Source organism: Bubalus kerabau, chromosome 12 (assembly GCF_029407905.1).
Source record: "Bubalus kerabau isolate K-KA32 ecotype Philippines breed swamp buffalo chromosome 12, PCC_UOA_SB_1v2, whole genome shotgun sequence".
In the NCBI taxonomy this organism is placed as follows: domain Eukaryota; kingdom Metazoa; phylum Chordata; class Mammalia; order Artiodactyla; family Bovidae; genus Bubalus; species Bubalus kerabau.
The window spans coordinates 60,068,680-60,083,219 of record NC_073635.1 but is presented as its reverse complement, the minus strand read 5'-3'; the positions used below and the strand labels follow the sequence as shown (position 1 = coordinate 60,083,219).

Below are 14,540 nucleotides of genomic sequence, written 5' to 3'. Positions count from 1 at the left end.
ATTTAGGTCCTTTCACACACTATTATAGCCTTGGGGTTTTGCAGACTTGAGTCTGCCTCTTTGGATTTCAAAGCTATATGTATTAGGGATTCATCTTTTAGAAGCAGGTTTGAAAAGCTGAAGTGTTGTAGGGAAAGAGCAAATTAGCGAAGATGGCTTGGTCAGGCTCTCTCGCCCCATGGCCTCTCGCTTTTGCCCCACATTTTGTAAATAATGATATGTAACAGCTGAGATCACTTATTGCATGTGCATGCATATCATGAGCTTTATATAACAACTGAGATCACCTATAGGACTGTGCATGCCCCTCAGGAGGTACTTATTTGGTCACAGGTTGTGTTGTTGTAAAGCAGCGGCATTACTGCTGCGTGGCTACGTCTGCAGGGTCAGCTATGAGAGGAGAGATTTGTGGCATGGCTGTCATGCCGGCCAGAACAGAATAAGTGTGTCTGCGATTGCTAGGGCTCCTGGAGTCTCCTTCCGGCCTCTTAGCTCGCGCCTTGCCTACCCTGCATTCAGCGAACAGTGTGGGCAGTGGCTACAGCAAGACAATTGGCGTCACCAGCAGGATCAGCAATACGGGTGTCCAAAGTGCAGTTCAAAGCTTTCACTTTTCAGCGTGGAGTTCCCTCCTGATTATAGGTCTCAGTGCCAGGGATGGGGCTTATGGAGAGATTGTGTCCCAGCCTCCTCAATAGATATGAGCTTTCTCTCATTGGCTCCTCAACTAGAACTGGCTCAGAATTTTTCTTTTTTTAGAGAGAGGGATTTTTTTTTTTTAGAAAGATTTGTTGAGTCTCTGAAAAGAGGTGAGTCCAGGATCCTCCTAAGTAACTCCTGGAACTGGACCCCCCCAAAAATATTTTAAAACGTCTAAAGAAATATACAGTAGGCATTTACGTATGTTCTCTTGCACTTTCCACATTTTAAAGCATTTATTAAAATTTGTGTTAGGTAATTCGGAAAGAATATATCAGCAGGTCCACCCCCAGCAAGGGTTCTTCTGCCAGGTGTCTTTTGAGCCTATGGAATGAGACTGAGTTCAGTTCAGAGGAAAAAGAGATCTTTATCAAAGAATGGAAAAATGCAAACTCCTGCTCTAGAGCAGTGCCAGGGACCAAGGGTTCCAGAGGATAGTTGGGAGATGATCAAGCATGTTACATTTATCGTGCACTTTATTTCTAATCTAATGCCACCACTCATCTGGCAGCATGAACTAGTCAGCCTGGAGGTTGGGGACTCCTGCTCCAGAAGAAACACTGTCCTCAAGAGGCTGCAGGTGGGACTGTTTTGCAGGTTTCTGTCAGTGAGGAGAGGGCGGGGTTCTTGCCTATGAGGCGCAGGCGAGTTGCTTACCGCCCCAGACCCAGGTGCCTGGCCCAGTTTCTCTGCACAGGGCCGTCGCCATCTTGAATTGAGGCACTGCCCAGTGCTTGTCCTGAGGGCACACCGCGCTGGTGTGTTAAGTGCAACAGTTTCTCTATGGAAACTCTAACTGGACTTGTTACTTGCAAGGCCTCTGCACGCAACACTCTATAGGTAAGAAAAACCAGTTGTTGTTACTGTTTAGTTGCTAAGTCATGTCCGACTCTTTTGTGACCCCCATGGATTGCAGCACGCCAGGCTCCTCTGTACATGGGATTTCTCAGGCAGGAATATCAGAGTGAGTTGTCATTCCCTTCTCCAGGGAATATTCCAGATCCAGGGATCAAACCCACATCTCCTGCATTGGTGGGCAGATTCTTTACTGAGCCACCAGGGATGCCCAAATGAAACTAGACTAAGCCCTAAAGAAGAGGTTAGACCTCATCACCTGGATTACATGGAGACCAGTCAGCTTTGCCAGTGACAGAACTATCCATAAATTGAATTGGCAGCTGGAAATGAGGTAAGTGACAAAGATGACTAAAGGTTTATTCATGATTTGTGTGCATATTAGGGCCAAAATCTATACCATGGGAGTCTAGATTGAATAAGGCTCACCAGGACACTGTGGTAATAAAATGCACCATTTTCCTGTTAGTTTAGTGACATCTGTTGATGGAACAGTCATAGTGAATGTATAACTGTTGTATATTTAGGTCTAGATCGTAAATGAGTAATGATGTCATGGAAGTAATATCTGAAGCCATATATTTGGTTAAACTCACCCAAGGGTAAAATTACAAGAAAAAAAAAGTTAAAAATCCATACCTATACATTCACTTATCATCTAAAAGAAGAGAAACTAACACATTCCTTAGTATAGAGGTAAGTATATATTATTTATCTTTAGAAAGTTCAGGTACAGCATATGTAACATTCTGAATATGGGCTTAAAAACCTGGATCAGGAGTTGGCTGCCATAATAGGTCTTATTAGTCAAGGCAGGTAACATTTCAGAACTTCAGTTTTCACCCTCTGTAAAAGTTATCTACTTTGTCAGGTTAAAAGCTCTTTTTTTTTTTTTTTTTTTTTTTTTCCATTAGGCAGTGAAGAAAGGAAAGTATATGGGGGAATGGGACAATAATGATTATCAGATGAGTTAAAAAGAAGGGCTTCAGGTACCTTCAGCTTTTTTCCCCAGGATATCCAGCTACCCCAGAGACAGTTCTGAAACCAGAGAGAGGCTCATTTATATATATACTTACTTGGTCATGACTTGTTAAAGGTACAAAATTCTCCACAAGCTTACCACCCTATGTTGGCTTTGCTTTTCTCTATCCCATCAGGGATCAACATAGGAAACTGCTGTTTCCCAGAGGGAGCACACGACCTATTCCTAAGCTGCTCTTCTCCCAAATGGTAAGATGTGAATCAGTCACTTTATCTTTAATTGTAGTAGTGTATGTATATTCATATGTCTATTGAAAATGAAATATTCTAGCAGCGCCAAGTACTTCTGAAAGTGCCATTCAGACATATGGTACAATATGTTTATACCTTTTGCGGACCATCTGCTGTCTAGGCTCAATTGCACATTTATTTTACTTTTAATTCACTAAGAAAATGGAAAATAGAACTGGCCCATGTATCACAATTTGGCTGGGCTTTAAGCAGGTGCAAATTCAATAAGAAAACGTATTTGGAACTATAAAAACCTCACTTGTCTGTCCCCATGTGGGTATATATTCTTTCCAAACCAATGCAAATGTCTCAGTTTCTTATGTTTAGATCTGTCGTGCTGTGTTTTAATGGGGTCAGATGGGATGAGACTGATTTAGAAACCAGAGAACTCTATATCCTTTTGCTAAAGAATAAGGAATGTGTATAATAATGCTTGCAATACAATTTTCTTGGTGTCATCCAGGTTTTATACTTAGAAGTAACAATTATGAAAACTTTATTCTTTCTAAATAATTTTCCTTTTAATATAGTATATGCCCTACACAGAATGAAAATACATGAGATTTCCATAGGCAAATCATCTTGCTTGTTAAAATGTGAAAATTTGTCAGAAACCAAGTCACAGTTACATACCACAAGAAAGAAAAAGAGAAACGAAGGTAATGAGGTAATATACTCATGTAGCAATGAAGACATACTTGCAATTTATTTATTCTTAACTATGATACAAAGTATTTTTCAATAATAAGTTCTTTCCTGGTACTTTCCTGGCCTTCCAGTGGTTAAGACTTCAGCTTCCAATGCAGGTGGTGCTGGTTTGGTACCTGGTTAGGGAACTAAGATCCCACATGACTTGTGGACAAAAAATCAAAATATGAAACAGAAGCAATCTTGTAACAAATTTAATAAAGACTTTAAAAATGGCCGACATCTAAAAAAACCTTTAAAACAAATATTAGTTCTTTCCAAAACTGCTCAGATGTTTTAATTATTGACTCTGCTGCTGCTGCTTCTAAGTTGCTTCAGTCGTGTCCAACTCAGTGGGACCCCATAGACGGCAGCCCACCAGGCTTCGCCGTCCCTGGGATTCTCCAGGCAAGAACACCGGAGTGGGTTGCCATTTCCTTCTCCAATAATTATTGACTCTAAGTAATCTTTTAATAACTAATGTTTTGGGTTGAGTTTTAATATAACTCTTTCAATTTTAATATGAGATAACTTTTTCAAAATTTCAAAGCTATTTTTTTTTGGACAGAAAATGTTTGAATATTTAAATTTGATGTGCTTTAACCTAAAATATTCTTCACTGTCTAGGTTCTTTAGGTAGAAATTGTTGGTGAATTTTTCAGATAGAGGCTAAATATATCATATGTCAATAGGAGACACTTCTTTCACTGTTATGGTCACTTGATAAATGAAGGATATATATCAAGGGTCACTTGATACATGTAAATTTTTTTTTTTTATAAAATTTGTCCTCAAAATGTTTTGTCTGTGAGGTCGAATGTATCATTTGTGGCGAATACATACATACATAGATGTGATATAAATAAATGATGCCTCAGAAAGGAGTGTGAAGTGTGAAGTCGCTCAGTCGTGTCCGACTCTTTGCGACCCCGTGGACTGTAGCCTATCAGGCTCCTCTGTCCATGGGATTTTCCAGGCAAGAGTGCTGGAGTGGATTGCTATTTCTTTCTCCAGGGGATCTTCCTGACCCAGGAATCGAACCCGGGTCTCCCGAATTGCAGGCAGACGCTTTATTCTCTGAGCCACTAAGAAAGTACAGGTATATTGTGGGAACACAGGTGTAGGTTACTTTTCAGTTTCAATGGCTACACAATACTATTTTAACAGAAAAGAATGGGGATCCGTAGAGATTTCCTAAGGAAAACCATTCTATCGATAAAAGTAAGTCTTGATTGAGTATTTGCCATATGACATGTTGAAATGAGGAATAATAATAATATAATAATAAACAAGAGCTGAGACTAACTAGTTTCATGTGGAATATTTAAATAAATACTTGCATTACTTTCAAACCCTTACTACTTCTAAAATTTAAAGGCAAAGCAAAATGAAAACCAGTGGCATTGATTTAAAATTTTTGCCAAATCAAGGAAGCATTAACACTTTTAATCAGGATGGTGAATAGGTTTAATCTCATGGACAACTTCTGTCAATTGATACTGGTCTTCAAAAATGCTACCCTGCGAATCATTTGGGTTCTTCTCTTATGGTCACTGGAAGCAAATACAATGATTATTCATGTTGCCTTCCAAGATCCTTTAAAACACACTTTTCAAACTATCTTTAATTAACAGCTCCAACCATTCCCCCAGTAATATAAGACTTCTATTTGGAGTGAAACTGAATCCTTTTACTACCATAATTTCTTTGTATTCAAATAAGTTAACATGGATTAAAAGTTATCCTACAAAAAAATTAAATCAGCTAATTAAACATCCTGACTTTTCAAGAAATCCTGATGTTACTAGATTCCTCTGTCTTTCTCTAAAGGAGGAAATGATACTTTCTACAGGGGGAAATGATACTTTAATTCTAGATATGAGAATATAAAGATGGGGCTGAATTATATTTAGTGGCAGTGTTATTTGAACTGTAGCTATATGGGAATAAGTTTTAGCATTTGTTATTGAATTCCTATCTCTCAATTAAATCATACAAAAATCGGCTTTGTTTTCTGCCTTTTTCTTCTGCATTGTTCTTACTATGTGGGATTTCCCAGGTGGAGTAGTGGTAAAGAACCTATCTGCCAGTGCAGGAGACATAAGGTACATGGGTTTGATCCCTGGGTTGGGAAGATCCCATGGAGGAGGAAATGGCAACCAGTATCCTTGCCTGAAAATTCCATGAACAGAGGAGCCTATCAGGCTATAGTCCATAGAGTCGCACTGAGTTGGACATGACTGAAGCAACTTAGCATGCACGCACCCATCTATAATGTTTGTTTGTTCACATTATTCTTTGAAAAGGAAATACCCGGTGGGAATAAGTTATTATTTGGGATGGTATTTGTTTACTTAATAATCTTGACATGGGTCTATATGGTGTACAAATAGATGTATTTAACAGGAGTCTTCTGAATTTCAAGCGTAAAATATAAGTTTAGAGTAACTAAACTCTTATTGAGGAAGTAAAGTGAAAGTTGTTTAGTATAATTGAATATATATTTAAGGTCTATATATATACACACATATATTTAGATGAATCATTTATACATTGTATGTAAAATATACATATGTATGTTTGTGTGTCTGTGGTAAAACTGACATGTGTGTACATACATAAAAGTGTACCTTACAACATTTACAAATAATATATGGCATGGGTTTGGTCAATGCAATGTTTAGGTAGCTTTGGCTTACTAAAACATCTTTGTGAATTCACACAAAAACAACTTGAAATTGAATATTTGCAATCCAGATTCCTCAATTTCTACTGATACACCTCTTGTTGACCTTGATGGATGTTCGAACTTGATGTCATCAAAATCAATGCTGATATTAAAAGGAACTTTAGGAGCCCTGTCAAAATTAGCTAAAAGGTCATTCTCCATGGCAAACATCAAGTATGTAGCAGTGGAGACTACTGCTCATTAAGCAAGAGAAAATATATTCTCCAATCATCTGCTTTACCCAGGAAATGATATCTCCCTTACTGCCACACAGAAACTTTCTGTTAAAGTTGCTTTTTTTTTTTTTTCATAGCTGTAATTTATTTGGCATCTTCTATGAGTCTGTTGCTAGGTTAGAGAGTCTAGAATGCATTTACTTTCCAACTCTAACCCCTATTCATACCCTAACTCATGCTGTCATGGTGTTTAAGCCTTAATTTTAGGTCAATAAAAAGTTTTTTTTTTTTTTTTTTTTATGTTTCTTTATGTCAAGAATGTCATTTGTGTGTGTGTGTGTGTGTTTATTCATTAAAACAATGACCTCCAGTCAGTACTCATGGTTATTTCCTGCTCCAGGGAGTTTTTATCTTCTCCTTCTTAAAATGTCTGCTCTTCAAGATCTTTGTGTATCACAACACTCCAAAGACAACTCACAGATGAGACAAATGAATCTTAAGCTGTGCGATGAAATCTTGCATTTTTGTCAAGATTTTATTGTATCATTAAACATGAAAAATAACAACTTGAAAATCAGGTACCTTTATCTTTAAAACACTGTTTCATTGATTTCCCTTTTCTCTGGTTACCAGTGTGAATTCTGAATAGAAAAGACTGATTTTCTTTCTGAACCAAGATTTTTAAAAACATAGGAGATGCTTTTTTCTTTTTTTCCTACTTTAACCTGTATATTTAGGAATTTAAAAGGAAATGAGTATGTATCTCTATTTTATTGTCATTAGTTTCACTAGAGACTTGGTTTATCCATTCAGTTACTGGACTTAAGCCTTTCTGTAGGGTATCACTCCAATTATACCTACCTGTCTTCCTGTCTTGCAAAATTCCTTTTATACATATGATTCATTTCTTGGATCTACCTTTTACGTGATTTTTGTTTTTCTCATGATTTCCATTTCTTTGATCTCATGCTTCAGGATTGTGTGGTTGTTCTTACTGTTAATTTGTTTAATTATTTTGACAACTGTTTCTTCCTCTTGTATTTTCTTGAACACTAATTCATTTCATAGTAGGGACCGTTCTCTTTCAAGTTGTCTACATATTTTTAATGAAATCGTGTTTCTTCAGTTGTACAAAGTGGTTTGGTGTTTGAATTTCATTCATTTGATAGTTACTGTAATTTCAGGACTTTTTCCATTAGTTTCATTTCAACAGAAGCTATCTGTTATGCTTGTTGATACAGGTCTCCCACATTCAGTTTGTGTAAATTATAATTTTTGCTGATTTATTATTGACTCCGTATGAGTATCACAGTTTTTAAGAATTTTTTAGTAGTAAGCCAATGGCAATCAGTTAAGAGAGTTCCATGGCTGGCATCTCTTCAGAAATAATCATTATAAACCAAAACATTATCTGGAACAAATGAATCTGAACTCATTTGTATTTCATAAATAATAAAGTAACACTGTAACAATATTAATAACTATATTTTTAATATAGTATGGCAAATCTTTTTATATTGACATTTACCATATGAATATTTTATCTATATAATAATGCCTAAAACCAATATAATACAATTGGTGAACAGTGGCTACACATAGGTTATGTAACTTGAATGAAGCTCCATAACTAAGTATTCAATTTAGAATGATGGGTCTCCTAATTACATGCTCTATCTGTATTTTGCACCTTGCTGTTACTTATTGCCACTGTTATGTCAATATGTTTTAATATCTTTTAAATAGATTTTAATATCTTGAATGTTTTAATATCTTTCATTTGTTTTAATAGGTAAAGTTTCAAATACTAGATTTTTCCAGACCAATGAAAGGACTCATCATAATGGTGTACCCTATATAGTATTCTTTTATATATAAGGATATATATATATGTATACATACATATACATATATATGGATATATATATATATATATACAGATATGCATATATATATGTATGTATGGATATATATGGATATATATATATGTATGGATATATATGGATATCCATATATGGGTATATATGGATATGCTGGGAGGGATTGGGGGCAGGAGGAGAAGGGGACGACAGAGGATGAGATGGCTGGATGGCATCACTGACTCAATGGACGTGAGTCTAGTGAACTCTGGGAGTTGGTGATGGACAGGGAGGCCTGGCGTGCTGCGATTCATGGGGTCGCAAAGAGTCGGACATGACTAAGCAACTGATCTGATCTGATGCATACATATATACAAGAATAAACAGAAGAACTATACAAAAAAGATCTTCATGGACCAGATAATCACAATAGTGTGATCACTCACCTAGAGCCAGACATCCTGGAATGCAAAGTCAAGTGGGCCTTAGGAAGCATCACTACAGACAAAGCTAGTGAAGGTGATGGAATTCCAGTTGAGCTATTTCAAATCCTAAAAGATGATACTGTGAAAGTGATGCTTCTCTCAATATGCCAGCAAATTTGGAAAACTCAGCAGTGGCCACGGGACTGGAAAAGGTCAGTTTTCATTCCAATCCCAAAGAAAGGCAATGCCAAAGAATGTTCAAACAACTGCACAATTGCACTCATTTCACACGCTAGCAAAGTAAGGCTCAAAATTTCCCAATCCAGGCTTCAACAGTAAATGAACCATGAACTTTCAGATGTTCAAGCTGGTTTTAGAAAAGGCAGAGGAACGAGGGATCAAACTGCCAACATCCACAGGATCATCAAAAAAGCAAGAGAGTTCCAGAAAATCTTCTACTTCTGCTTATTGACTATGCCAAAACCTTTTACTGTGTGGGTCTCAAAACTCTGGAAAATTCTTCAAGAGATGAGAATCCTAGACCACGTTACCTGCCTCCTGAGAAATCTGTATGCAGGTCAGGAAGCAACAGTTAGAACTGGACATGAAACAACAGACTGGTTACAAATCAGGAAAGAAGTACACCAAGGCTGTATATTGTCACCCTGCTTGTTTGCCTTAAATGCAGAGTACATCATGAGAAACACTGGGCTGGATGAAGCACAAGAAGGAATCAAGATTACTGGGAGAAATATCAATAACCTCAGATATACAGATGACACCACCCTTATGGCAGAAAGTGCAGAGGAACTAAAGAGACTCTTGATGAAAGTGAAAGAGGAGAGTGAAAAAGTTGGTTTAAAACTCAGAATTCAGAACACTAAGATCATGGCATCCGGTCCCATCACTTCATGGCAACTAGATGGGCAGACAGTGGAAATAATGAGAAACTTTATTTTCTTGGGCCCCAAAATCATTGCAGATGGTAACTGCAGCCATGAAATTAAGAGAGACTTGCTCCCTGGAAGAAAAGCAATGACAACCTAGACAGCATATTAAAAAACAGAGATATTGCTTTGCTAACAAAGGTCTGTCTAGTCAAAGTGATGGTTTCTCCAGTAGTAATGTATGGATGTGAGAGTTGGACTGTTGAGAAGACTGAGTGCCAAATGTGTTGGAGAAGACTCTTGAGAGTCTCTTGGCCTGCAAGAAGATCAAACCTGTCAATCCTAAATGAAATCAGTCCAGAATATTCATCAGAAAGACTGTTGCTGAAGCTGAAACTCCAATACTTTGGCCACCTGATGTGAAGAACCTACTCGTTGGAAAAGACCCCAATGCTGGGAAAGATTGAAGGCACGAGGAGAGGAGGACCACAGAGGATGAGATGATTGTATGGCATCACTGACTCGATGGACATGAGTTTGAGTATGATGTGGGTGTTGTTGATGGACAGGGAAGCCTGTTGTGCTGCAGTCCATGTGGTCGCAAAGAGTCGGACATGACTGAGTGACTGAACTGAATGTATGCATACATATATATCTATCCTTTTGATAATTAAGTAACTGAGAAATCTAAATAAAGCATGTTTCCATACTCCACATGTGTTTTTTCCTTGTAGGTTTTTTTCTTTATGCATATACCGACATTGGGCAAAGGCTCTTTTTAATATTTTATACCATAGAATTTTTGCAGCAATTAAGAACAGAAACCTGCTTTGCACAATGTCTAGTGTGTGCTAAGTGCCCAGCTAATGGTAAACTAAAACCAATAATCAAACAATATTAAGGTAAATCATTTTCTAGCAAACTGTTCCTCTAATGGCATTCAACATTATTCAGACTAATTTATCCATTGAAAACAACTAAAGATGTTGGATTAAAAAATCTTTACAAATCTTACTGATAAATCAAAGACTGATAAAATAACAAGAAATCATCAGGCAAAATATAACAGAAGGCAAGAATTCACTCTTAAGTATACATAGAGCCTGAGCTCATATGCCAATCTTGCAGTAATTGAGCTTTTGAGAATCTAATAGGGCAAGGGAGATTGAAGTATAAGCATAAAGCCTTGTAAGGTTACTAAGCCAAGTGCAAATTCCCTAAATTAAGGTTGCACTCCTAGGGTAAACTTGAACCGAAATAAATATACCCCATCCCAAGCCTCAGAAACTTAAAGACAAATACAGACTTCCATATGATTTAACACCCTAAGGACACATTCTGGGAGAACCAAGGGAAATCAGATATCAAATCTGGTCAAGGAGGTATCTAAATCATCATTGTGCCTACTGGAACTATCAGACACAGATTGTAAAAATAAATAATTTTTATGATGTTAAAAAGACAAACCTTGGCCATATTTGCAGAGAATAAGAATTAGATGATTTGAAAAATATTCAAATAAAACTTGTATAAGTATTTTTTAAAAATATATGACCAAATCAAAACTCAGTGATTAATTTTGACAGCAGACTGGGATTTCCCTGGGTATTAAGTGGTTAAGAATCTGTGTTTCTTTTGCAAGGGGCATGGGTTCAATCCCTTGTCAGGGAACTAAGATCCTGCATTCTGTGCAGTGCAGCTAAAAAAAAAAAAAAAAAAGTATTTTAGCAGACAAAAAAATATTGGACATTAGGTCACAATAAATCATCTAGATAGAGCATTCAGACTCAAAACAATAAAAGTATGGGATAGCAGTAATGAAAATGTGCAGGACAGAATGAAGTCTATATTGTTTAATGAGAGCTATAGGCAAAAAAGACAAGGGACAGAGACAATATTAGAAAAGACAATAACTAAGAATTTTCCAGAAATATTATATTAGAAAGGCATAACAACTCACAGCCAGCTGAATGACCGTAAATCATCAGCATCTACTTTGGAAATTCAGGTATCTTTTTCCTTAAAGTTCTGTATTGATCTTTCCACTTGGCCTGGGCCATTTCTCAAGATGCAGTAAAACACATTTGTAATGGTGCAAACTCTACTTTGGCTTCTGAGGAGGAAGTATAGCACAATTCTCATCAGAATCCTAGCCATTTATTTGAAGTTGACCTGAATGCCTTCAAGGACCCAACTTTTGTTAAGCTATAGTAAGGGATAGATTTTATATCATCTTTTCTGATTGGATGACTCTGTTGTAGAGAATTGGAGAAGGAAATGGCAGCCCGCTCCAGTATTCTTGCCCTGAGAATCCCCTGGGCAGAGGAGCCTGTCAGGCTACAGCCCATGGGGTTGCAAGAGTTGGATACAACTTAACGACTAAACCGCCACCACTGTAAAGAATAATGGCCATAGTGGGTACACAAATTATGAATCTGTTATCCTTCTAGGAATTTTCCCCAAGCAAACAAACAAAATTATATTCTCTATAGATTTTCCCAGCCAACTGAGGGATAATTGATCTACATGGGGGAGTTTCTTAGATATGTGAGGTCTCTTAAGGTCATCTCTAAGGTGGAAACAGTTGTGTTTAGGGAAGAAAGGTGATTAATGATTGGTTTTCCCAAAAGAAATATGATTCAAAAGGTGCATATGGTAATCTGTGAAGAACATGTTTATTTTGTTGGGATTTAATCAGCTGCAGGTCACAGGTTGATAGTGCGGTCAGCATAGCCTGCCAGCCAATTGGTAAACTTTGTAATAACCAGTTACTCAGTTTGTGTAACTGAACCTAGTTCTTGTATTTGGAGGGACTGCCTGAGGGCATTGAGTGCAATCTGTCCTCTTTATCTAAGACAGATACTAGATAGTATCCCTGTGTCACATTTCAGTATCTGTAACTAATTTTTTCTCCAATAAATTGCTCACAGCTAAACTTTTAACAAAAAAGGGTAAGATGGAAGAAAACATCATTTTCATAAAGCACAATTGGAAGTAATTTTGAGTCCATTTGCCGCCTTTTGACTATATTTTCATATGAAGAGTGTGTCAACCAGGCTGTTGTGAGGTTGGTGATAGTAGAAAGATGTATCATCTCCAGGAATGAAATGGGTGGGATAGAATTCACTCATGTGTCTCTAACTGAGATGGGATGGTCACTTTCTGAAAAGAGCTGGATTCAATGACCAAGTTACTCTAATGAGGTAAATTAAGAAGAGGTGAAGTAGAAATCTGTTTAAACTAATTGGTAAGGAAACTGTTCCAACACTTAATAATAGCAGATGCTTGCAGATAATGGGAAGCATGGAATTTCCATCGAAGAGCTTGACTATAAGCTCATTGTTGAATGACTTTTCCAATAAATTGCATACTATTTCCAGAGTACAAGTGGTCTAAAAACCCCAAAAGAGAAAAGAAAATAAATCTTAAAGCCAAAGAATTAAAAAAGAATTATTTAGAAGTACCAGCTACATTGACTTCTCTACAGTAAAAGAAGAAGAAAAAAGAATGGAATAATATATTTTGTATATTGAAAGAAAATCATTCCTAAATTGGACATTTATACTGCACACAATTATCTTTTAAGAGGAGAGGCATTTATCACTGGTTGGATAATACTAAGGGGGAGAAAAGGAAAATGATCCAGGATGTGACACTGGTGACTGAAAGTGAAGTGTAAAGAGTAATGAAGAGGCAGAGTTGTATATATGATGGAAGTTAAGCAGGTATAAATTCAAATTAGAATTTTACAGCCTTAGGATGTTAAATGCAATTCCTGTGATAAAAACTGTTAAGATGCCTTTTCGTATATGTTGATGGGCTAATGATTTAAAAATACTGACAAGCCCAAGACTGGTAGAAAGCAGAAATGTTTTAACATGGATGCACTAATAGTAGAAACTTAAATTGGAAACGGTTTGGCTTTATACAAGAATGGTGAACATGTGAATTCCCTAAAATCAAGCTATTCCACTCCTCATACTAAAGAAATGGCAGCCCACTCCAGTATTACTACCTGGAAATTCCCATGGACAGAGCAGTCTGATGGGCTACATTCCATGGAGTAGCGAGGTGTTGGACACGATTTAACGACTAAACAGCAGCAGCAGCAGCAGCAGCATAATAAAGTTAGCAGAATTTAGAGTACCAGGATGGATGTATAAGAATAATTAGAGAAAGATTCTGAAATAGGGAAAATTTTTTAAACAGAGTGAATATATAAGTTGTTATTAATTTATAAATATCAAGAAAATTAAAAACAAACCAAGACTGCATTTCAGTGAAAATAAACTCGTTACATAAAACAATTGAAAGAATTTTAAAAATATATTGTCAGTTGAAAGGACAAAGAAAAATGACTGCCTAGAGTATGGAATCTCTATGTAAAATGTTCAGTAATAGTATTAAACTCTAAAGTTTTAAGGATAAATACACAGGAAAACCATAGAGGCAAGTAAGAAAATGAGTATCACAAGATCAATGTAATGGTAACTTCTAAGAGTAGCTAAGTTTGTGCTTGGAAATAGTCATGAGGTGAAGGAAGAGGACTGTGAGTTGCTGTTGATATTTTATTTCTTGATTCAGGGTGGTGTTGATGATTTATTCATTAAACAGTATAATTCATTATTTTATTATGTGTATCAAACATTATTAAATATGATCCAAGTAAATATTTTCTTTCCATTACTCTTCCTATTCTCTTTAACTACTGATACATCTAAAAATAAGTATATGTGTCATTACATTCAGGGTCTTTAATAAGTATTTTACCTATAATTTTGAAAGATTATCACAACATGAAATTTTTTTTTTAACTTTACAATATTGTATTGGTTTTGCTGTATATCAAAATGAGTCCGCCACAGGTATACATGTGTTCCCCATCATGAACCCTCCTCCTTCATCCCTCCCCGTACCATCCCTCTGCGTTGTCCCAGTGCACCAGTCCCAAG

At 36.7% G+C, this 14,540-nt stretch overlaps 1 long non-coding RNA gene across 1 annotated transcript in view; it reads left to right on the top strand.

The window, feature by feature from the left end:
* Window positions 1–305: 305 nt before the first annotated feature.
* LOC129624611 (uncharacterized) overlaps window positions 306–14,540 on the top strand; it is a 47,545-nt gene continuing 33,310 nt past the window's right edge. Inside the window, exons 1-4 of the long non-coding RNA XR_008701063.1 lie at window positions 306–591; window positions 1,211–1,539; window positions 1,688–1,888; window positions 2,712–2,784. This is a non-coding gene — a long non-coding RNA (uncharacterized LOC129624611). The remainder of the gene's footprint in view (window positions 592–1,210; window positions 1,540–1,687; window positions 1,889–2,711; window positions 2,785–14,540) is intronic.